Source organism: Canis aureus, chromosome 6 (genome assembly GCF_053574225.1).
Source record: "Canis aureus isolate CA01 chromosome 6, VMU_Caureus_v.1.0, whole genome shotgun sequence".
NCBI classification, from domain to species: Eukaryota; Metazoa; Chordata; class Mammalia; order Carnivora; family Canidae; genus Canis; species Canis aureus.
Window position 1 is genome coordinate 80,564,511 of NC_135616.1, and position 24,221 is coordinate 80,588,731.

Sequence of the window (24,221 nt, forward strand, 5' to 3'; positions counted from 1 at the left end):
TCACACAGAGACAGAGAGAGGGAGAGGCAGAGAGAGAAGCAGGCTCCATGCACCAGGAGCCCAACGCGGGATTCGATCTCAGGTCTCTAGGATCGCGCCCTGGGCCAAAGGCAGGCGCTAAACCACTGCACCACCCAGGGATCCCTCTCTTAGCAGCTTTCAAATACACCATACGATGCAGTCAACCTTAGTCGTCACGTTGTACCTTCTATCTTCGGGATTTACTTCTTTCACAACTGGAAGTTTGTACCTTTTGACCACCTTCCTCTACTTCCTTTTCCCCTCAGCTCCCCACTTCTGGTAGCTGCAAATTCAATCTTTTTTTTTTTTTTTTTTTCCTGTGAATGTGTTTGTTTTCTAGATTCCACATATAAAAGACATTGTATAGGATTTGTCTATCTCTGACTTATTTCATTTGGCATAATGCCCCCTAGGTCCATCCAGGTGTAACAAGTGGCAGGATTTCCTTCTTTTTTGATGGCTGAATAGTATTACACACACAGACACACACACACACACACACACACTTTTCTTTACCCATAATAATGCTGTTTTGAGAAGGCCAAGCGTTTAAAGACTATGGTCTTCTAACAGGACCTAACGTCTTTGAACTCAAACTCTTTTTTCCTCCTACTCTTTTCACCTCTTTGAATCCTCTTCTTCCAATGTTTCCTCTCTCCTCCCTTTTCTTCTAGGAGCCAAAAAGCAAACGAGCAAACAAATAAACAAGAAATGATTATATCAAAGTTAAGATGGTTAAAGAAAATCTAGAACTTTTATTGCATTAAAATTTATGTGGGCAGGGGATCCGTGGGTGGCTCAGCGGTTTGGTGCCTGCCTTTGGCCCAGGGTGTGATCCTGGAGTCCTGGGATCGAGTACCGCATCGGGCTCCTGGCGTGGAGCCTGCTTCTCCGCCTGTATCTCTGCCTCTCTCTCTCTCTATATATGTCTATCATAAATAAATAAATAATTAATTAAAAAAATAAACTATTAAAAAAATTATGTGGGCAGCCCGAGTGGCTCAGCAGTTTAGCACCACCTTCAGCCCAGGGCGTGATCCTGGAGGCCTGGGATCGAGTCCCACATCAGGCTCTGCATGGGGCCTGCTTCTCCCTCTGCCTATGTCTCTGCTTCGCTCTCTCTCTCGCTCTGCCTCTGTCTCTAATAAATAAATAAAATCTTTTAAAAAATTATGTATGATTTTGATGTTCAATGTAGTATTTTTTTCTTTTATGTCAGTGATTTTTTTTTGGTCCTGTTTAACAAATATCACATTATGAGGTTGCAGAGATTGTCTCTTATGTTTCCTTCTAGAAGCTTTGTAGTGTTAATGTCCTGCCAGTTTTATCAAGGTATATGGTAATTGACAAAAATCATATGTATTTGAGGTGTATGACTTGGTGTTTTGATACATGTTTACATTGTGAAATAATGACCACAATCAAGCTAAATAACATATCCATCACCTCACATAGTGACCATTTTCTTTCTTTTCTGCCTTTTTTTCTATCTCCTCCTTTCTTTTGATGAAAGCCCCTAATATCTACCCTCATAGCAAGTTTCACGTATACAGTATCGTTAACTAGTATTGTTAACTATCGTCACATTGCTCTACATGAGGTCCCAGGAGCTTATTAATCTTGCGTAACTGAAACTGTTCTCTTGGACCAAGTGCTCCCATTTCCCTGCCCCCAGCCCTGGCAACTGTACTGCCGGCTTCTAGTAGGTGTGTACTGGTATCTTATTGTGTTTCTTTTTCTTTTGTAAACTCAGATATAAGTTTTATATGGTAAAATCACCTTTTGTAGCAGGGTTCTGAGTTTGGGCGTGCACCTACTGTCATGTAGTCACCTCCACATTCTAGAATAGAGAACACTATTGTCACCTCCTCACATGCCCTCATTATTTATTTATTTATTTATTTATTTATTTATTTATTTATTTATTATGATAGTCATCACAGAGAGAGAGAGAGAGAGAGAGAGAGAGAGGCAGAGACCCAGGCAGAGGGAGAAGCAGGCTTCATGCAGGGACCCCGACGTGGGACTCGATCCCGGGACCCCGGGGTCACGCCCTGGGCCGAAGGCGGATGCTCACCTGCTGAGCCACCAGGTGTCCCCCAACTGTGTTTTCTGATTAGCACACAACAAATTGCTTTTAAAATGGACATAAAGATAGCCCGATGTCGAGATTCATATAAAGTGGTTGGGACCAACAGTAAGAGAAACAAAAAGGAAGTCGTTACGGAAAAGAAGCAGAGAGCGAGCAGTGAGCAGCGAGGGCAGGGCAAAGGCAGGGGTGGGAGGCGGTCGCCGGCGGCTCCGCTCCGCAGCCAGCACAGCCCTGCGGGCCTCCGTCTACACCCCAACACCAGGACCTGAGACGAAATCATGAGTCAGACCGAACCGACTGAGCTGCCCGGGCACCCGGGGACGACCCAGGTCTGTTCCAGGTGTGGGCACCGTCCAGGACCTGAACATCTACGCCCAGCTTCCGCGTCAGTGCTTGTGGACCCTGGGTGGGAGGGAGCCAAAGTCCACCCCCTGAACCCCCACCTGGCCTTTGCCACCTGGGCGCCGGCCCCTGAGGAGGGGGCCCGTTTCCAATCTGTGCAAGAGAGCAGTAGGGCTGGGTTAGGGTTAGGGTAGGGTTAGGGGTTAGGGTTGGGTTAGGGTTGGGTTAGGGTTAGGGGTTAGGGTTAGGGTTAGGGTTAGGTTAGGGTTAGGGTTAGGGTTAGGGTTGGGTTAGGGTTCGGGTTCAGGTTAGGGTTGGGTTAGGGTAGGGTTATCGCAGTTTCAGGAAACCTCAGACAGGCTGCTGCAGAGGCTTCAAGGCACGTTCGCCTTGGGAAGAGCCCTGATCACGTTCAGATTGGCCCAATTTAGTGACCCTGGTGTGCTAAGTCAATGGGGTAGTGGGCGGCACAGAGGGTGGGAAGTGTGTCTTCATCATGGCTGGAGCTTGAACCCTGGAGGCAGCAGCTATCTGACCAGTGGCTTATGCTCCTTTTGGCAGGAGACCAACTGCCACATTTTCGTGGTATTGTCGCCGAGGCTATTGCTGTCCTTGTGAGGCACAGACCTGCTTCTCCATTCGGGTTAGGGAGCAGCTCCTCCCTAGTTCCCCCTGGTGTCTTCCTGAGGGGACACCCCACAGAGAGCTACAGCACTCACTGCTGTGGTCGGCGTCAGAGCCACGGCTTCTCCTCCTCTTCAGTGTCCTCTGCCACAGAGCCTAAATTCTCACCGCAGGGCTGACTTTGGCAGAGCTTGGCGGCGTCCTTTCCCTGTGGTGTGACCCTATCCTTCGTTCCTAGGAGGTCTGAGTTCTTGTCAACCACAAACCTTCTTGTCCTAGGGTTGCTGCAATGTCCGTTCATGGTGTCAGTAGGGCGGGGAGTACTTGCAGGTGCCCAAGTGGGTCACCTGGGTTCCACACGCATTACTCTCTGCTCTCGTTGTGTGAAAGTAACCCTACCTCTTCTTGGGGATCAAGGACAGTTACTCTTCACACAATGGTGACTACTTGTCTTCTGGTCTCTGACACAAAGCATGTCAAGTGCTCTGATGGCAGCCAGGACCTACAGTTCAATAGGGCCCTTGCTGTGCCTTCAACCTCTTTGGGAACCAGCACTTTCAACCCTGGAGAGTGGAGAGTTGCCCAGATGGGAAACACAAAATCACTTGGTAGGTCAGGAGGAGTGATGGTAAATGGGGCCCACTCTGATTCCGCCTTTAGGTTCCCAGACCCATATATTCTTTCTTTTGAGAGTCGTGTGGATCCTCTGATTCCATGTATATACCGCATCCTGAAGGGTGCCGTCACATACTTTCAGGGTGTCTCTGAGCCAGTACTTCAGCTGTAGCTTTAGGAAGGCATTCCAGTGCTCTATGAGGTCAGCTGCTTCTGGAGGGTTCCATGTGATATGACCAATGGCTTCCAAAATCAGGGGCCCACTTATGTACCTCTTTTGTTGTGAAATGGGTCCCCTGATTGGATGCCATTTGTGTGGGATTCCATGACTGATGAATCAGGCATTTCATAAGCACCTTGACAGTGGTCCTGTCTGAGACTCTGGGGGCAGGAAAGAACAACCCGTACCCCAAACAGATCCCTCTTCCTATGAGGATAAACTACTGGCTTTTCTAAGATGGAACTTGCCACCAAGTATCTGGCTGGTCTTCTCAAGGAATGGGACCATAATGGGGACTTCCATTGGTCTCTGTTGTTGACGGGTTAAGTATTCAGAGGTAGCAATAGCCAGGTCAGTCTTGGCAACTGGGAGTCTATGCTCTTGAGCCCATACGTGGCCTCCGTATCTGCCACCATGGCCACTCTATTCATGTACCTATTGTGCCACTTCCACGTTGCCTAATGTCAACTGGGTGAGTCATTTGTCTACTTAGTTGTTCAGAGTGTCTTCCATGGGGATATTCACACCTCATGCCCTTACCCATGTGTCCCTTCCACGTTCCTCTATCCCAGTCCTTTGTATCTTCAGGCTTCTCATCCTCTCTCTTCTAGGTCTCTGATAAGACGGCCAGACCTTTGGTCACTGTCCAGAAATCATGAATGACCAGACACCTGTTTAGAGCTCTGCCCACCAGGAAGATTTTCCTCTACTGTCTTTCAAAGTCACCCCTAAATGTGTCCATATGCAGCCGCTATCTGTTTCCAGCTTATACACACATGTAGAGCACACGTATATGTAAATCCAGCTCGGCCTTTCCCCTTTCCTCCAGCTAGCACTATGGAACCCTCCATAGGTATGAGCTGGGGGAGGGTATGGTGTAATTATTTCGGGTGGTATGAGTTATCTACTAATGCAGCTTATTTCTGCCCATTTTCATCTTTTGATGGACTGCTGCTAGGGCTGTCTGACTTTATGACTTGGTGGGTCTAACTGAATTCCTCTCATAATGGGAAGTTGCGGATACATGGTCACCAGGTCCTCCGTCCTCAAGCATTTTGTATCTATCAGGGTTCAATTACATGCCAAGAGCTATTCTTCAAAAGGTGTATAATTTTCTGTTGCAAATGGCTTGATTTGGCTCCAGAATCCTAGGGGACTGCATTGTGATTCTCCTATGGGGGCTTTTCGTAAACTTCACACTGCATCTTTTCCCATCAGCACAACCTCTGATACCAATGAGTCTGCTGGATTGTATGATCTAAGTGGCAAAACTCCTTGTCTTCCAACCTGGACCTGCTGCAAAGCTCCTTCTTGACCCAAGACCCATTCAGAGCTGGTAGCGTTCAGTATCATCCAGTAAATGAGCTAGAGTAGCAGGTCTAGATCTGGAACTGTTGCCCTCAGAACCCAAAGAGGCCTAGGCACCAAGCTTTGTTTTTTTTGCAGTAGAGGATGCAAATGCATTTGTCCTTTACTGTGGAGGGAATATTCTGGTACTCCCTTGACCACTGGGCTCCAAAATACTTCACTCAAGTGGCAAATTCCTGCATTTCACCCTCTTACCAAGACCTCCAGCCTCCAGCCACTTACTTGTCCCATCTCATCAGTATGATCTGATCTGTGGGATGTCCAGGCAGTCCAGATCTCTCTGGACTATATTACGACAGAGGGCAGGAGAGTTTACATAGTTCTAGGGCAAAAATGTGAATGAATGTTGTCAGTTTATGTGAATGTGAAGTCTTTCTGATTTTCTTTTCTAATAAGAAAAGAATGCATTTTCTAAGTCAATGGCTGCATGGTGTGTACTCAAGGGCATATTAATCTGCATCGGCAATGATGGTGTATCTGACACAGCAGCTGCAGTCAGGGCTACTAAATGGATGAGCTTGTGGTAGTCTATGGTCATTTTTTAGGAGCCATCCAGTTTCTGCATGGGCCAGACTAGTGAATCAAATAGATACTCTAGGGACCTCCACAATTATACTTTAGGTCTCTATTAGTGACATTAATCTCTGCCATCCTTCCCCACTTGGCATAGAATAGTTTTAGATTGACTATCCTGGCCAGGGGTTGGGGCAGTTTCAGAGGTTTCCTCTTGGTCTTCCCCTCTATGGTAGCTCTTACCCCATAGACCAATTTGGGGTTACTCCAATCACCACGTACCTCAATTTCAATAGTACACTTAGGGACTGGAAAAATGACCATTGGGTGGGCCTGTAGACACGGGGGTCCCCCTGTAAGCATGATTTTGTCAAGGACACCATTTTAATGGGGCCCGCTTAAGTTCCCATTCTAACAGGAGGCTGTGATTATGCTTTGAATATCTGGATATCAATATCAACCTAGATCTTGTGTGTGATGGTTGTGAAAATGTCTGGATATTTCTCCTTCCCCAATTGTAGAATTATCCAAATAAATGGTGGCAGGTCCCTGTGGGGGGAAAAATACTGGGGAAATCAGTACAGGATGTATTGTTACAGAGTCCTTCCCTCTAGGGACTCGGCCACACATTCTGACTATGTATGTAAGCCTAAAAATTGGTTTGAGTTTAAGAACTAAGCAAGAGATTGTGACTTCTCACTGGAGTGACTGCCCTCTACCTCCTGTTCCTCCATTTTTGCCTTTTCTTGCTTGTAGATATTAAGTAGCAGTCTTCTTATCTGCCTATTTTGTCAATAGTGATGACAGGTTCTATTAATCTCTTTCAACCTCTATTTCCACAACGTCCTGAGTAGCCAGTCCCAAATCCTCACCTTACTATCAGTTCCTCAGAATACTCTCAGTACCCTTTGTATTAGTTCACACCTGCCAAGAAGCTGACATGAAAATAGGATTAGTCATCCAAGAGTTTTATTATTGGGGGAGAAGGCACGAAGAGGCTTCAGATTGTAGTGAAGGTCTGACAACTGTGGAAGGTGACAGAGAGGGAAGAAATTGCTACGAATGTCTGGGGCTGCAGCATTGTTCCAAGAAAGCTTCAAACAGACTGACGGAGAGTCCTTGAGCTAGTGTCACCTGTTAGAGGAGTCCCCCATCTTACCAGGATGGGCCTTGCTAGTACCCTTGCTGTAGTCACTCGCTGGCTGGGAGCATTCTGTGGGAAGTATGGCTTTGGCACCAACACTGTGGTGGACCCAGAGAATAGCAGTGGAGCATCAGTTAGTCATGATGCTTGTAGCAGGAGATTTCAACAATACCTTTTCATGGCTACCATATACACTTGCCCCATTTCCCTGCATTTGATGCTCCCAAAGCTTCTCCCTCTCGTCTTTGTTTGGCTTCCTCCACATCTCTCTCCTTCTTTCTTTCTTTTTTTTTTAAGATTTTATTTATTTATTCCTGAGAGACACACACAGAGAGAGGCAGAGACACAGGCAGAGGGAGAAGCAGGCTCCACGCAGGGAACCCAACGTGGAACTTGATCCCGGGTCTCCAGGATCATGCCCTGGGCCAAAGGCGGCACTAAACCGCTGAGCCACCCGGGCTGCCCTCTCTCCTTATTTCCATCCCATTAGCCTGTTTCCAAATTCTCCAGCTCTATCCATTTTTATTACAGCTCATTTGCACATACTGCCTGGTTTTTTATTTCATTTCTTTCCAAATATTCCTCTTAAAGTGGCCTTTTCTTTTTCCTTTATTCTCCCCTTCATGGATCATTTATGGTTCTCCAGCCAGCGAAAACCAAACACTGCACATTAGTTGAGTTCAGGGCCTGCTTAGAGCTCAGATTTTTCCTGGAACAGAGATATTATAGCAAAGCTGAACTGAAAAAATGTTAGTAAAATATCCAAAGTTTTTCCTATCAGAAACATCCCAGTTACCTTATAGTCCCAGGTTGTGGAGATAGGCACAACCAAAAATTAGAGAAAATTATTTTTTAGCGATTTTGATGCTATTTAAAAAGGAATACCCTGACATATTAGGTGACCATGTAGGAGATAACTCTGCCCAATACAAAGGTTTCCCAGTAAATACGTATCAAATGAATGACTGCCTTGTAATTGGATAATGAGCTCACGGAGAAAACAATCACGCTCCTCTCCTGACCAACCAATATTTTTTGGTCACATGGGAAGTTCAGCCTTTAGTGACTATTTCTTGACTGTTGGAAAGATGCTCTGTCTTCTCTCATGCACTGCTAGAGTCTTGGGATATGAGCCTCAGTTACTCACCTATTCCTGTTGTCTCTAGAAGTCTGTGTTCTTGCCCCAGGGGAAGAATTTGGTATGGTAGATCCTTTTGGATAGAAAACCAGGGGAGGGTTAAGAATCCTGCCTCTTCCACTAGTCTCTCTGGGACCAAGAGGATGTTTATAATCTTCAGTCTGCCTTTCAACATGCTGTGTTTCTGTATTAAGTCTTGAAAGGACCCAAGAGTGAGATGTCCTTGACCAATTTCAAGACTTTAATTTTTAAAATTTTTTAATCTCTGTAAATTCTAACCACCAATCTGATCCCTCCCAGAACTCCCAATGGCTTCTTCACTATTATTACATTTCACTTAGTCCACAGGTTGATGTGCCTGACTATTATTCCAGAGGGTGGAGTGGCTATCACAAGCAGTCTCACACATTTTACCTTCTTTCCAGACTCAGTAGATAACACCTGCTTATTCAGGGTGCCATTTTCCAGTAGCCCCAGGAGAATATAGTCATCACAGTCATGGACTCTATTAGTAGCATCATAGCCCAGTTCTACTTGTCCCTCTTCCAGGTGATTCTTGCCTTTTAGGTGAGAGCCAGTCAGCACTTGAACTCGGGATACTCTGGCAGGTACATCCAAAACCACAGTCAGATGATTGCCAGCCTCAGCCGATTTGGCATAAAAGAAATTCTTATCTAAGCTATAGGCATTCACGAGAACAGAGATATTGGCAACTTTCAGGTTAGTGTAGATGGAAGCAGCAGGGTTGCTGGGAGAACTAGGGTCATTTTCCTCAAACTCTTTATCTTTGAGGCTCTTGAATTTGCCCTCAAAGGAGTAATTACCCATGGGCTGAAAAAGGGAAGGGAAGAACTGGATTGGTGTTTGTTGTATGAGAAGGTCATAAAAATTAGAGAGGAGGTAGTCACAGGGCATTTCTTGGCAGAAGAGGAGAAGGAATTGAACTAAACGGGGAAGGTCTCTAGTATGAAAGAGTTTTCCAATGAAGCCGAGCTGAGAGAAGTTCAGAGTCATCCAAAGTCTGTTTTCCCAGGCAGACACTATAGTAGCTATCTGGGTGACAAATCCTGGAGCACATTTCACATCATCTGCGATCATCAGGAAATAGTCAGAGTGGTTGGTAGCAAAGTTCATGAGGAAGGCATAATCCATTTTCTGCTTGGAGTAGAAGGCTACATGGGCTGGGATGTCATTAAAGTTTTTCTTTAAGTTGTTTAAGAGAAGATAGCTTGTAAGAGGTGTATTGATCACTACTAGCTGTCCTGCCTGGATATACAGTTTAAATAAGGTTGAGATGTTGGAGATCATTTGACCAAGCCACTTGGGGTCAGGATCTGCCAGGTGTACTACGACAATGAAGTGTTTCCGCTCAGATGAGGAGGAAGCAAAGAAGAGAGATTGCAGGGTGTCCAAGAGGGAGCTGCCATGGGGATGTTGAACTGAGGAAATCCCTATGGTCAGCAGTTCTAGGATTGGAGAGAAAAGAGAACCTTTAACAAGTTAGAGAAGTGAGGAAAACAATTGCTATGTGTGAGGTTATAATACTTTCTTAGGTCTTTCCATATGCTAACTTTACTTGTTCCTGTGATTGCTTTAAATTTTCTCTCCCTCAGGCCTGGCTATGGACTGTATTAGGAGTTAATATCTGGCCATAAGTTGTGAGTTAAAAAAAATATATCTCTGTATAACTATTGTAGGAGAAATAGATGCAGAAGATAAGCTAAAAACACTGCATCTATGTCTCTTCCCACTCAAAATCCCACTGAGAAACCAGGAAGATTGCCACGAGAGAATCATTAATATTTGGAGAATTCCTGGAAGATAGAATAGGAACAGGATTGGTGGAGAAATCTAAGTAGAATTTACAGCCCAGGGATCCCTGGGTGGCGCAGCGGTTTGGCGCCTGCCTTTGGCCCAGGGTGCGATCCTGGAGACCCGGGATCGAATCCCACTCGGGCTCCCGGTGCATGGAGACTGCTTCTCCCTCTGCCTACGTCTCTGCCTCTCTCTCTTTCTCTGTGTGACTATCATAAATAAATAAAAATTTTAAAAAAAGAATTTACAGCCCAAAAGACACAGAAAAAACAACTACACAGATGCATCTGTATCAAAAGCCTCAGAGAATTTCTAAGTTTGAGCCACCAAACACAGAAGTATGGGCTCTAGGATGGTCACTTGGATAATTACAGAACTGTTTCCAAAACCACTAGACCAGTGATCACCAAGGGGCTGATGGTAGCAACACTTGCCCCCAGGCTAACGTCCTAAGGATTTCTGTCTAAATAAAGTGGAAGGTCTGCCAGGCAAAAGCCCAGGGTGTGAGTCCTGGGGCTGGAGAGAACATCAGAACTTCAGCCAAGAATTCTAGGCAACAAAGGGGGAAAAGAGGGTGACACGGCTGACTGTGGCATTCACCTTCAGGTTCCCTCAAGTAGACGTTCAAAAATGTAGAGGGTGACAGAGCATCTAAGCAGGTAAATGGGAGAAATCTCCCAGATGACTTAGGGTTATACTAGGAGAGATAGCAGGACACTTCACCCAGAAGATCTGCTTCCCACGTTCTTTACTGCCCCCCCTCCGTTACCTAACGAGGCTTCTACAATCACAACATGCTTCGACAGAGAGGCAAGAAGGGTGGTTATTTGTAGAGAATTACACTGTTCATTCTAGATCCTTGGATATAGATCTGAAACAAGAATCATCAAACATTTGAATATATTTATGAAACAAGAATCACCAACGTAATGGAAGAAAAACAACAACTCAACTGGAAAAAGAAACTCCAAAAATATAATCGGGGAACAGTGAAATGAAGAACATTTCAAATATATTACATCAATCTTCAGAGGGATCGAAGAAAAAATCATACTCTTTGGTAAAAGAATAAGGCTTGTATGAAAAGAATTTTATAGAAAATACGGACATGGTGATTTGACCAAGCTCAGCTTAGATTTATCTGGCAATAATATTTCATGGTTTGGTGATATGTTCTTCCATCATAAGGGGCACAATGGCAAATGGTTTCTGTTTTTAGGATGTTAGCGGCCTTTGGTGCTCAGTGTCTAGATCCATCAATACTCTAGCGGTTGTAATATGGTGATACTCTAAGTCAAACATTCCTTCGCCATTCATCATCTGGGAATGTTTCTATGAAGTAAAAATTTCCCTAATCTCCTCTTTGGTTACCCAGTGGTAAAGTGAGAGAAGTATTTTATTATTTCCCTTTGTTTACTAGCTTTCAAAATAATGGATTGGTTTCCCAGCATTCTCCAATGATGACAAAATTGGCTAGTTGGCTTTTGGTTTTTTTGTTTTTATTTCTTTGATATTCAATCAACTCATGAATTGAATTGATTGAATCAATCATTCAATCAATCAACTCATGAATTTTGTTTCAAATTTTATCCTTATCAATGTTCAAATTGTCCTATCTTAGGCAAGGAGCCTCTTGAAGTTGGATCATGAGCCCATTTAATACAATTTTAGTCATTTTTCTTTTTTTCAAAAGATTTATTTATTTATTTTAGAGTGGGAGAGGGGAGTGGGAGAGAATCTCAGGCAGACTCCCCGCTGAGCATGGAGTCTTCCCTGAGGGGCTGGATGCCAGGCTGGACACAGAGCAACATGTGGGGCTTGACCTCAATACTCATGGGATCATGACCCGAGCTGAAAGCAAGAGTGAGACACTTAACTGATGGCCACTTAGGCACCCCTCAACTTTAGTTATTTTTGAAAGATTCTTTGATATCTGGTATGACATTTCCTGCCTTGGGCCTGGAATCAGCCATCTTTTACAAGGTGAACTGGTTCTTTTAGCATAAAATGGTATTTATATAATGGGTACTCATTGCTAATGCGTCATTTCTGGGGCCTAGTGGACAGAGCTAAAAATATATTTTCTAAAGATAAAACACATCATGGGTTCAGACTGATATTTCAAATGCATTCAATTAAAAAATGCATTTAAACTGGGGCACCTGGGGGGCTCAGTAGGTTAAGCATCTGCCTTGGGCTCAGGTCATGATCCCAGCGTCCTGGGATTAAGTCCAGCATCAGGCTCCCGCCCCCTGCTCAGTGGGGAGTCTGCTTTTCCCTCTCCCTCTACCCCACCTTCCTACTCATGCTCTCTCTCTCAAATAAATGAATAAAAATCTTCCAAAAAGTGCATTTAAACTTAAATTAAAAAGTAGTTCTTCCTTGCTGGGAGTTCTTTGTATTTTTAAGACCAACAAACTTAAGCCCTCTTGGGCTTAATCTTATTTTATTGACATAATAAATAGCTTAGCACTGTCCTTTGGATTCTTAAAGTGTTTAAGTCAGTTAATGCTTATTCTGTCCAAAGGTTTATTTTTTTTTCTTATCAAATACCATTTGCGACTTAAGGGGATCAATGAGTGCCAGAGCTGGACCTCAGAAGGGCACACAATGCCAGAATGAAGCTTATTCAGCAAGAGAATCAGAGTCCTGGTTGAGCTGACAGATAAAAGCCATATATCCTCTAGCCTTAGACTTCATGACAGACGCTAGCACAGTTACCAGCAACAGGGGAAAAGTGACACGATTGCTGCGAAGTCAGTGAGGACCACGCACAGACCTCAGCTGGAGCTATCATTTTGAGAGAATAATTAGCATATGGATGGCAGTTAAGGCTGAGACTAGCCGAGGTCACCAAGACAGTGACCTTTAGACACTGGACAGAGAGGACAAAGCAGCAAAAGAGACCAAAGATCTACTAGTGAAGCTGGAGGAAAACCTGAAGAGTTTGGGGTTCTGTAAGCAACTGGGGAATGTTAAGAGAAGAGTGACCTGCCATATCAAATACTGTCATGGGTCCATTTCCTTTCTACTGGCTTCTGTCTCTACTGTCGTCTGACCCACCAGCACGTTCCATACCCCTTGTGCATACTCACTTTTTTTCATAGGAGGAGCTCCAATCAAGATATGGGAGTTTATATTTTTGAGCAGTTCTGAGTTTTTCTGCATATTTTTGAAGGTTTCCAAGGGGTTGGTTCTACCGGGGTGGATCTGCATCCGGGCTCTCTGCCAAGCTACCATCTCCCTTTCCTCCTGAGAAAAAAGCAAATTTTAGCTCTATGATCCAAGCCCTTTGGGGATAATGGTTGCATGGATTCCCTTTGTATAACACAGTGAAATATCTCCAGGAGACAGGGAAGGTTGCTCAGAGCTGAATTCAGTTTCTTCCTTATTTTCTAAACAAGTTCTACACGTGGGGTTCTTGTACAGGTTGTACAAGAGTCCTGGGGTGAAGGGAATTGGGATTTCTTTAGCTCTCCTGGGTTAAATGTAGGAAATTAGACAATGTCAGTCTATGTCATTCTTCACTCACAGTCATCCCTGTGATGACGGCCTGATATAGGGACCACGAGGGGCAGGACATATATTAAGTGTGAGAGACTCAGGAGACAAGGTAATTCCACCCCATTGTCCCAATCTGAGCTCTTTCCTGTTGGGCACTTCACCCTTCCACATTTGTTTGCCACTCTCCCTTTTCTGGGTTTTCGTGCAATTTTCTCAACTCTTTAGACTTTTTCTTGGCTTAGATAAATGACTTAGCTTTTCTGAAATTCAATATTCTATTGTAAAAAATGGGGGGGATATATAACTTTGAATCTGAAGGAAATTTTCTAAAATGAGAAACTTATTAAACAAAACCTTTTAAAATTTATATCTCATCAATTAGTCTTTAAAAAGGGCCAACTTTGCTGAAGTATTAACTAGGTGTTATTTTTTCCCAGCCCAAAATTCTTTCTTCTAGAGTGCCACATTCCCTATTGTCTCCATCAAAGAAAAATGATATGTTGAGTCCTCAAGCTTTATTATCTTTTTTCTTTGAATGTCTACAATGTTTGTGAGAATTTCACACAAATAGATACTTAGATAATATCTCTGTTTTTTTTTAAGTCAAGGGATTTCAACTTTGTCCCACCTATCATTTCTGGTACTCACGAAAGATAGGAAACTTATAGTATCAAAGGGATTTTCTCTGATGAAAAAGAGAATTGAGAACATCATTACTGTTGCAGTGATGAATATCCATAGGAAGTCTTTCATGGTGTTGGGGTTGGAAGCTCATAGAGTTGTTTCTCAATCTGTGATCCTTGGATGTATGTTCAGATGTCTGCAATTTATACATTATTGAAAAAAGTTTTCATTTGACAGTAAGATTTTTTTCATGAATCAAGGAAGTTAACACTACACAGTTTACTTGTATAAGTAGCACTCTTTAAAAAAACACTTTAAAAAGAGTAGTTTTAGGTTCACAGCTAAATTCAGAGGACAGTACAGGGATTTTTGATATACCTCCCACCCCTACATATGCATAGCCTCCCCTATGATCAACATCACTCCCCAGAGTGGTGTATTTGTACAACTGATGAACCTACATTAACGCAGCTCTATCACTTAAAGTGATAGTTTACATTATGGTTCAGTCTTGGGGTGTATTCTATGGGTTTGGACAAAGGTATAAATGACATGTACCCATTATTATGATATCTTACAGAGTGTTTTCCACTGCCCTAAAAATCCCCAGTCCTATGCATCCCTCCCTCTCTCCTAATCCCTGGAAACCACTGATGTTTTTAACTTTCTCTACAGTTTTGCCTTTTCCAGATGTCATATAGTTGGAATCATCTAGTGAGTAGCCGTTTCATATTGGCTTCTTTCACTTGGCAAGATGAATTTTCAAGACTTGATAGCTTACTTATTTTTAGCACTGAATAATATTCTATCATCTGGTTGTACCATGATTTATTTACCCATTCACCTACCAAAGGGCATCTGGGTTGCTTCCAAGTTTGTCCACTTATGAACAAAGCTGCCAGAAATATCCATGTACAGACTTTTGTGTGGACACGTTTCTCCTTTGGATAAATACCAAGGAGCTCAATTTCTTAATTTTTTTTCAATTTCTTAATTGTATGTTAAGAGTACATTTAGTTTTGCATAAAACCACCACACTGTCTTCCAAAGTTGCTGTACCATTCTGCATCCCCGTGATAATATCAGAGTTCCTGTTGATCCACGTCCTCACCGCATTTGGTTCTGGATGTTGGCCATTCTGAGAGGTTTGTAGTGGTATTTCTCATTGTTGTTTTAATTTTCATTTCCTTGATGGCATATGATGTGGAACATCTTTTCATATGCTTGTTTGCCATTTATGTATCTTCTTTGGTTAGGTGTCTACTAAGGTCTTTGGTTCATATTTTAATTGGGCTGCTTGTTTTCCTACTGTTTTTTTGAATTTTATTTTTTATTAAAAAAATATATATTTATTTATGAGAGAGAAAGAGAGAGAGCACATGATGGGGTGGGAGGAGCATAGGCAGAGGGACAAGAGACTCCCTACTGAGTGTAGAGACCTACTCAGGACTCTATCCCACGACCCTAAGATCATGACCTTAGCTGAAATCAAGAGTTGGATGCTTAACCTACTGAGTCACACAGGCGCTCCTGTTTTCGTACTGAATTTTAAGAGTTCTTTGTATGTTTTGGATGACAGTCTTTTATCAGATGTATCTTTTGCAAATATTTTCTCCCAATCTATGGTTTGCCTTCTAGTTCTCTTGATATTGTGTATGAAGATGTATAAAATTTATAACAATTTTATGTTTATAAGATTTAAATTTTAATGAAGTCTAAGTTATCAATTATTTCATATGTCATGCCTTTGGTATTATATCCAAAATGTCATCACCATACCCAAGGTTGTCTAGGTATTCTCTCATGTTACCTTCCGTCCTTCAACTTTGTTCTTCTCCTTTAGTATTGTGTTGGCTATTCTGGGTCTTTTGCCTCTTCCTATAGACTTTTGAATCAGTTTGTCAATATCCATAAAATACCTTCCTGACTTTTTGCATTGGGGTTGCACTGAATCTACATATTAAGTTGGGAAGAACTGATATTTGACAACATTGAGTCTTCCTATACACGAACATGAAATCTTCACTTTTTTTTCTTTTTGATTTTGTTCAAAATTTTGTAGTTTTCCTCATATATATCTTTCACATATTTTGTTAGATTTATATCTAAGTATTTTATTTTGGGAAGGGAGCTAATGTAAATATTATGTTTTTAACTTTAAATTCCATTTGTTCATTACTGGTATATAGAAAGGTGATTGACTTTCATATGTTAACCTTGTGTCCTGCAACCTTGCTATAATTGCTTATTAGTTCCAGGAGGGGTTTTTTTGGTTAATTATTTTGGATTTGTTAAATAAGTGATCATGTCATTTGCAAACAAGGATAGTTGGTTGTCTTTCCTCTCAATTTGTATACTCTCCTTTCCTTTTCTTTATTGCATTCGTAAGTACTTCCAGTACAGTGTTGAAAAGGAGGTGGATTTTGTCAAAAAGCTTTTTCTGCATCTGATAATCTTTTTCAATCTGTTGATGTGATGGATTACATTAGCTGATTTTAGATGTTAAACCAGCTTTGCATGCCTGGGATAAATCCTACCTGGTCATGGTATGTAACTCTTTTTTACATTGTTGGATTCAATTTGCCATATTTTCGTTGAGGATTTTTGTATCTAAGTTCATAAGAGTTATTTTGTTTTCGTGTATTTTCTGTGATTTTGGTTATTAGAGTAATATCAGTCTCATAAACTAAGTTGAGAAATGTTTCCTCTTCTATTTTCTGGAAGAGGTTGTGTAAAATTTGTTTTAATTACTTAAATGTTAGGTAGAATTCTCCAGCAAACCCACCTGGGCCTGGTGCTCTTGTTTTGTAAGGTTATTAATTATTAACTCAATTTAATAGATATAGTCCTATTCAGATCATCTATTCCTTCTTGTGAGTTTTGGTGGATTGTGTCTTTCAAGGAATTAGCGTATTTCATCTAGGTTATCAAATTTGTGGGCATAGATAATTGTTAGTATTCTTTTTATTATCCTTTTGCTTCCCATGGAATCTGTAGTAATGTCCCCTCTTTCATTTCTGTTATTAGTAATTGGTGTTCTTTCTCTCTCTTTTTTTTCTTAGTTACCCTGGCTAGGGGCTTATTGATTTTATTGATCTTTTCAAAGAACTAGATTTTGTTTTTATTTTCTCTATTGATTTCCTGTTTTCCGTTTCATTGATTTCTGTTATGATTCTTATTATTTCTTTTCTCCTGCTTACTATGGATTTAATTTGCTCTTTTTCTAATTTCTCAAGATAGAAACTTAAGATTATTGGTTTTAGTCTTTCTTCTTTTCTAATATATGCACTCAATGCTATAAAATTTCCTTTAAGCACTGTTTTCACTGTATCCCACAAAATTTGATAAGTTATATTTTCATTTTCAGTTAGTTCAAAATATTTTAAGATTTCTTCTCTGACCCATGTGTTATTCAGAAGTGTTTTCTTGGCTTAAGCTCCATGTATTTTGGATTTTCCAGTCTTCTTTCTGTTATTGATTTCTAGTTTAATTCCACTGTGGCCCGAGAGCAGACATTGTGTAATTTCTGTTTTTAAAAATCTTTCCCCTCTCTGGCCCCTCTGCCCTGAATTTTGCTATTTCAGTGCAGCATTCATAAAGTTTTCAGTTTTTAGGGAAGGCAACTCAGATGGTAGAACATAAACATGTTTCTTTTTATTTGAAAGATTTTTCTCAAAAAAAGTTTTTTCTTTTATGGTTTATGAATATGAATACTTAGAGCCAGTTGTTTTTTCATTCTTCCATTGCCTTATATTTGTCAGTCTTGTCTCCTCTATTAGCAGTAAGTTCTGTGAAGGAAGAAGCTATTTTTTCTTTGTGCTCCCCATGGCATTTAAACATAGTGCTGACAATACAATGGGTGCTTAATAAATTCTTACAACTTTTGATTTTATCCTTTTTTAAAAAAATGAGATACTTTTAAAATACATTCAAAACCTTCTTAAGACTCATGCCAGCATGGTCAGGGCTAAGTAATATACGTTGTGGGAAATGACTGAGCTTTTGATCTCTCCAGAAGTCTGTTGCTACATATATAATTGTTAGTGATAATTGATGGAAATGGCTACTATTAAAACTAGGGCTTCTAAACAATTTTTAATCTATATATATGCCTGTTCATGTGTTGGTGTAAAATAGAATGTCAAAGAAACACTGAGAATAGAATAGTAATATATGAGATGGCAAGTGGAAAATAAAAACAGAAACTAAAGGCAATAAAAATATAAGGTAATTATGATTTCATTCTACTGGGTTCTTTTTATGTTCCTTTAAATTTGTTAAGATGTATCTTATGGCCCAGAGTATGGTCAATCTTGGTGAACACTCCATGTAAACTTGAGAAGAGTATGTGCTCAGCTATTGTTAGATGAAGTAGTCTGCAGAAGTCAATTATGGCTAGTTGATTGATAGTGTTGTTGAGATCAACTATATCCTTACTGATTTTCTGTCTGCTGGATCTGTCCATTTCTGAGAGTGGTGTTGAGGTTTCCAACTATGATAGTAGATTCATCTCTTTCTCCTTGCAGTTCTATCAGTCTTTGCTTCATTTACTTTGATGCTCTGTTTTTCGGTGCATACACATTAAGAACTGTTATGTCATTGTGAGAAATTACTTCCATTATCATTATGTAATATACTGAAAAAACTCTGATAGTTTTCCTTGCTTTAAGTCTGCTTTGTCTGAAATTAATTTGGCTACTCCCTCTTCCTTCCCTTTCTCTCTCCCTTTCTTTCCTTCCTTCCTTTCTTTTTCTTTTCTCTCCCCCCCAAACCATTTTAACCACTTTTAAAAATTATTTATTATTTATTATTACCACTTTTAAGTGTACTCTTCAGTGATATTTAAATATTCATATTGTTATACAACCATTGCCACCATCCATCCCCATAGTTCTTTCCGTCTTGTAAAACTGAAACTCTATACTCATTAAACATCAACTTCCCATTCCCCCCTCCCCCCCCCAGCTCCCGGAAACCACCATTATACTTTCTGTCTTTATGGTTTTGACTGCTCTACGTACTTCACATAAATGGAATCATGCAGTATTTGTCTTTTTGTGACTGGCTTAGTTCACTTAGCATGATGTCCTCAGGGTTCATATGTTGTAGCATATTGCAGTTTTCTTCCAGTGTGTATGTGTGTGTGTGTGCATGAGTTTCCTTCCTTTTAAGGCTGAATAATATTCCATTGTGCACATACACCATATTTGCTTACCCATCCATCCATTGATAGATACTTGGGTTGCTTCCCTGTTTTAGCTACTGTGAATTATGCTATGATCATGGGTGTACAAATATCTTTTTAAGATTCTGCTTTCAACTTGGGGGGTAGGTATATACCCGTAAGTGGAATTTCTGGATCATATGGTAATTCTATTTTTAATTTTTAAAAAAGATTTTATTTTATTTATGAGAGACAGAGCGAGAGAGAGAGAGAAGCAGGCTCCGCGCAGTGAGCCCAATGCAGGACTCGATCCCGGGACTCCAGGATCATGCCCTGGGTTGAAGGCAGGCGCCAAACTGCTGAGCTACCCAGGGATCCCACTATTTTTAATTTTTTGAGGAACTGTCATACTATTTTCCATGGTGGCTGTGCCATTTTACATTCCCACCAATGGTACACAAGGGCTTCAATTGTTCCATATCCACACCAACACTCGCTGTTTTTTTTTTTTTAACAGATTTATTTTATTTGAGAGAGAGAGAATGAGGGAAAGCACAAGTAGGGGCAGGGGGAGAGGGGACAATCTTCAAGGAGGCTCCTTGCTGAATGCAGAGCCTGATGTAGGGCTTGATCTCACAACCCATGAGACCATGACCTGCGCTGTAACCAAGAGTCAGATGTTTAACCAACTGAGCCACCCAGGTGCCCCCTGTTTCTTTTTTTTTTCTTCTTTTCTTAGATAGTGGCCATCCTAGTGGGTATCAGATGATATCTCATTGTAGTTTTGATTTACTTTCCTCTAATGATGTCAAGTGTCTTTTCATGCGCTTATTGGCCATTTATATATCTTCTTTGGAGAAAAGTGTACTCAAGTCCTTTGTCTATTTCTTAATCAGGTTGTTTTGTGTTTTAGAGCTACTCTATATATTCTGGTTGTTAATGTTTTTTTTTTTTGATACTGTCTTTATGGTGCACAAAATTTAAAATTTTCATGGAGTCCAATTTGTCTATTTTCTCTTTTGTTACTTGTGACTTTGGTGTCATATCCAGAAAATTATTGCTGAATCCAATGCTGTAAAGCTTTTTGCTTGTGTTTTCTTTTAACGGTTTCATTATTTTAGATCTTACATTCAGGTTCTTGATACATTTGGAGCTAATTTTTGTATATAGGGTAAAGTAAGTGTCCAACTTCATTCTTTTTCATGTGGATAACCGTTTTCCCTGGCACCATTGATTGAAAAGACTGTTCTTTTCCCTATTAAATGGTCTTAGAACTCTTTTCAAAAATAATTTGATCATATATCCATAGGCTTATTTTGGGGCACTGTATTTGTCTTTATGCCAATACCACACTGTTATGATTTCTGTAGCTTTGTAATAAGTTTTGAAATCAGTGTGATTCTTACATTTTTTCTTTTTCAAGATTATTTTGGCTATCTGGAGTCCCACAGTATTCCATATGAATTTTAGGATGGATTTTTCTTTTTCTTCAAAAAATGTCATTGGGATTTTGATAGGGATTGTACTGAATCTATAGATTTCTTTGGGCAGTACTGACATTCAACAACGTTTTGTTTTCTAATCCATGAACATGGGATGTATTTACATTTATTTATGTCTTTCTACATTTCTTTCAGCAATGCTTTGTGGTCTCATTGTATAAGTCTTTTACTTGTTAATTCCTAAGTATTTTATTCTTTTTATGTTATTGTAAATGGAATTGTTTTTTATAACTTCCTTTTCAGGTTGCTCATTGTTCATGTGTAAAAAATACAACAATTCTTGTATTAACTTTGTATCCTCCTTCTTCACTGAATTCAATTATTCGTTCCAACAGATTTTTGTGTGTGTGAGGAATCTTTAGGGTTTTCTACCTATAAGATCATATCATTTGCAAACGGAAAGTTTTACTTCTTCCTTTCCAAGTTTGATATCTTTTATTTGGGTATCTTTTATTTCTTTGCCTTGCCTTTCTTTCTTTCTTGCTCTTGCTAGAACTTCTAATATTATGTTGAATAGAAGTGTGAAAACATGTTTCAGTGTTTGACCATTGAGTAGGAGTTTTTTATCATGAAAATGTGTTGAATTTTGTCAAATGCTTTTTCTCCAGTGAGATGATCACACGGGGTTTTTCTTTCATTCTGTTGATGTGGCATATTAGATTGATCAAATTTTGTATGCCGAATCATCCTTGCATTCCAGGAATATATCCTACTTGGTCATGGTGCATCTACCTTCTAATATTGAATTTGGTTTGCTACTATTTTGCTGAACATTATTGTACCAATATTCATAAAGGATATTGGGCCATAGTTTTCTTTTCTTATGGTGTCCTTGTCTGACTTTGGTATCAGGGTAATATTGGTCCCATAGAATGATATATGAAGTATTTCTTTATCTTCAATATTTGGGAAAAGTTTGAGAAGGATTGGTACTAGTTCTTTAAATGTTTGATAGAATTCATCAGTGAAGCCATCAGGTCCAGTGTTTTTTGGCTACTGTGGGAGATTTTTGATTACTGATTCAATCTCTTTACTAGGTATAGATCTATTCAAATTTTCTATTTCTTCATGGTTTAGTCTTGGTAGGTTTTGTGTTTCTAGGAATTGGACATTTCATATAGATTATCCAATTAATTGGCATACAATTTTTCATAGTATTCTTATAATTCTTTTTATTTCTGTAGAATTGGTAGTAATGTCTCCACTTTCATTTCTGATTTTAGTAATTTTACTGTTCTCTTTTTTTTAGTCCATCTAACTAAAGTTTTTTTTCAGTTTTGTTGATCTTGTGTAGTTGTTTTATTCATTACTCAGTTATTGAATTCTTCAACTATTATTTTTTTTTTAATTTTTTTAAGATTTTATTTATTTATCATGAGAGATAAAGAGAGAGAGGCAGAGATACAGGCAGAGGGAGAAGCAGGCTCCATGCAGGGATCCCGACGGGGAACTCGATCCCAAGTCTCCAGGATCACGCCCTGGGCTGCAGGCGGCGCTAAACCGCTGCGCCACCAGGGCTGCCCTCTTCAACTATTATTGTGTAACTATTTCTCCCTTCAATTGAACCGTGAATTTTTGCTGATTATATTTTGATAAACTGTTATTAGGTATGTAAATGTTCATAATTGTTATATCTTCTTGCTGTATTGAACATTTATTAATGAACACTTTTAATGTCCTTCTTTGTCCCTTGTAAAAATTTTTTGATTTAATATCTATTTAATGTGCATTTTGTCTTTAGTTCAGCCACACCTTCTCTTTTGCTTAGTATATGCATGGAGGTTTTTTTTTCTCTTTTTTTAAAGATTTACTTATTTATTCATGATATATAGAGAGAGGCAGAGACACAGGCAGAGGGAGAAGCAGGCTCCACACAGGGAGCCTGACTCGGAACTCAATCCCGGGACTCCAGGATCGCACCCTGGGCCAAAGACAGGCGCTAAACCGCTGAACCACCCAGGGATCCCCAAGCATGTAACTCTTGATCTTGGGGTTATAAGTTGGTGTAGAGATACTTAAAAATAAAATTTTTGAAAAAGACAAAAAAAAAAAAATAGAGTTTCTCACATGTAGCAGAGAGTTGGATCAGATTTTAAAAAAGATATTTATTTATTTATGAGAGAAAAAGAGAGAGAAGCATCCTCCGCTGGGGATGGAGCAGAGGGAGAGGAACAAACAGATTCAGGCTGAAAGTGGAGCTTGACGGGGGTCCAATCCCACAACCCTGAGATCATGACCTGAGCCAAAATCAAGAGTTAGACACCCAACCAACTGAGCCACCCAGGTGCCAGGATCAGATTTTTAATTCAGTTCTGCCAATATCTGTCTTGATTGGAGATCAATTTACATTTAAAGTAATTACTCCTAAGGACTTATGTCATTTCATTGTTTTCTAATTGCCTTATGGTGTTTTTGTCCCTTATTTCCTGCATTACCATCTACTTTTGTGTTTAGTTGATCTTTTCATAGTGAAATGTTTTCATTATCATCTCATTTCCTTCTGTGTGTATTTTATAGCTATATTCTTTGTGGCTTCCATGGGAGTTACATTTAGCACCCTAAACTTATGACTCTTTAATTTGAATTTATACTGGCTTAACTTCAATAATATAGAAACTGCTCCTTTACAGCTCTACTAAATATATGTATTTTTATATACATATATGTAAATAATTATATATTCATATATATAAAAGTTTCAACCACAACACATGAAAGTCCTCACCTTTACTGGAGTTGGAGTTCTGAGACTTCTTTTGGGGGGTGCAGAGGAATTCAGCTTCAGAACTCTTGAGAATTAAAGACTTTCTCCAAAGTCAAGAAAATATAATGTTTGGGGAGCTGAGATGGGCCCAGAATATGCATGCTTTGAGGAAAGACAAAGTTGGTCACTGCTTTCAGGTGACACTCCCCCTAACAACCATTGTTCTCCCTGAATGGGGCCTGTTTACCCCTTCAACGTCACACCAAACACCAGTATCTTGGTGAGGGTCCCTAGGGAAATGGTCAGGAAGTTCTGATATCAGCTTCCTGAGATTCTGACCTAAATTCAGGTCTATGGACTGTCAGAACTTCTACTCAATAAAGGAAAAAAGTAAGAAAAGGCTTTTGGCTTGAAAAGAGAGATAAAACTGTAATGTGATTGTATATAAAGAAAATCACAAAGAATCTACAAACCATTAGAGTTCTTATGTGCAATTAGCAAGGTCATGGAGTACGAGGTCAGTATACAAATACCAATTGTATTTTTCTATTTACTAAACACAAATAATTAGAAAATAAAGATTCCAAATGATAGTATTTATAATAGCATCAGAAAATGCCAATTCTAGGAGCAAATCTAACAAAAGCTTTTTATTTATTTATTTTAAAAGTTTGTGTTTTTTTGTAATCTCTACATTCAACATGAGGCTTGAACCCATAATCCCATGATCAAGAGTTGCATGCTCTTCCAACTGAGCCAGCCAGATGCCTCTAAAAAGAGCATTCTTTTTTTTTTTTATTTTTAATATAAGCTCTATGCCTAATGTGGCAC

General features: G+C 40.2%; 4 long non-coding RNA genes across 15 annotated transcripts in view; 2 read left to right on the plus strand and 2 right to left on the minus strand.

Moving 5' to 3' along the window:
- The window catches only part of LOC144316536 (uncharacterized), a 57,625-nt gene that overhangs the window by 24,153 nt on the left and 9,251 nt on the right, over positions 1-24,221 (plus strand). The window contains exon 5 of one of the 5 annotated variants that reach the window (XR_013382504.1): positions 1-1,194. The exons of the other annotated variants lie outside the window; for them this stretch is intronic. This is a non-coding gene — a long non-coding RNA (uncharacterized LOC144316536). Of the gene's footprint in view, positions 1,195-24,221 lie in introns of those variants that run through there. 5 annotated transcript variants of the gene reach the window in all.
- Positions 296-6,397, minus strand: LOC144316538 (uncharacterized). Its single transcript, XR_013382509.1, has 2 exons — positions 3,175-6,397; positions 296-950 (listed from the first exon to the last, which is right to left on the minus strand). It is a non-coding gene; the product is annotated as an uncharacterized LOC144316538 (long non-coding RNA).
- Positions 6,748-23,683, minus strand: LOC144316535 (uncharacterized). Of its 8 annotated transcripts, XR_013382501.1 has the most exons (6): positions 23,412-23,602; positions 14,045-14,216; positions 12,988-13,144; positions 8,492-9,543; positions 8,087-8,150; positions 6,748-7,648 (listed from the first exon to the last, which is right to left on the minus strand). It is a non-coding gene; the product is annotated as an uncharacterized LOC144316535 (long non-coding RNA). The 8 variants fall into 8 exon arrangements; XR_013382498.1 differs by adding an exon at positions 10,300-11,743 and having other exon boundaries at positions 6,748-9,543; positions 23,412-23,683; XR_013382497.1 differs by adding an exon at positions 10,327-11,743 and having other exon boundaries at positions 6,748-9,543; positions 23,412-23,682.
- On the plus strand, positions 10,204-12,896 carry LOC144316537 (uncharacterized). The gene is made up of 2 exons (XR_013382508.1): positions 10,204-10,952; positions 12,461-12,896. It is a non-coding gene; the product is annotated as an uncharacterized LOC144316537 (long non-coding RNA).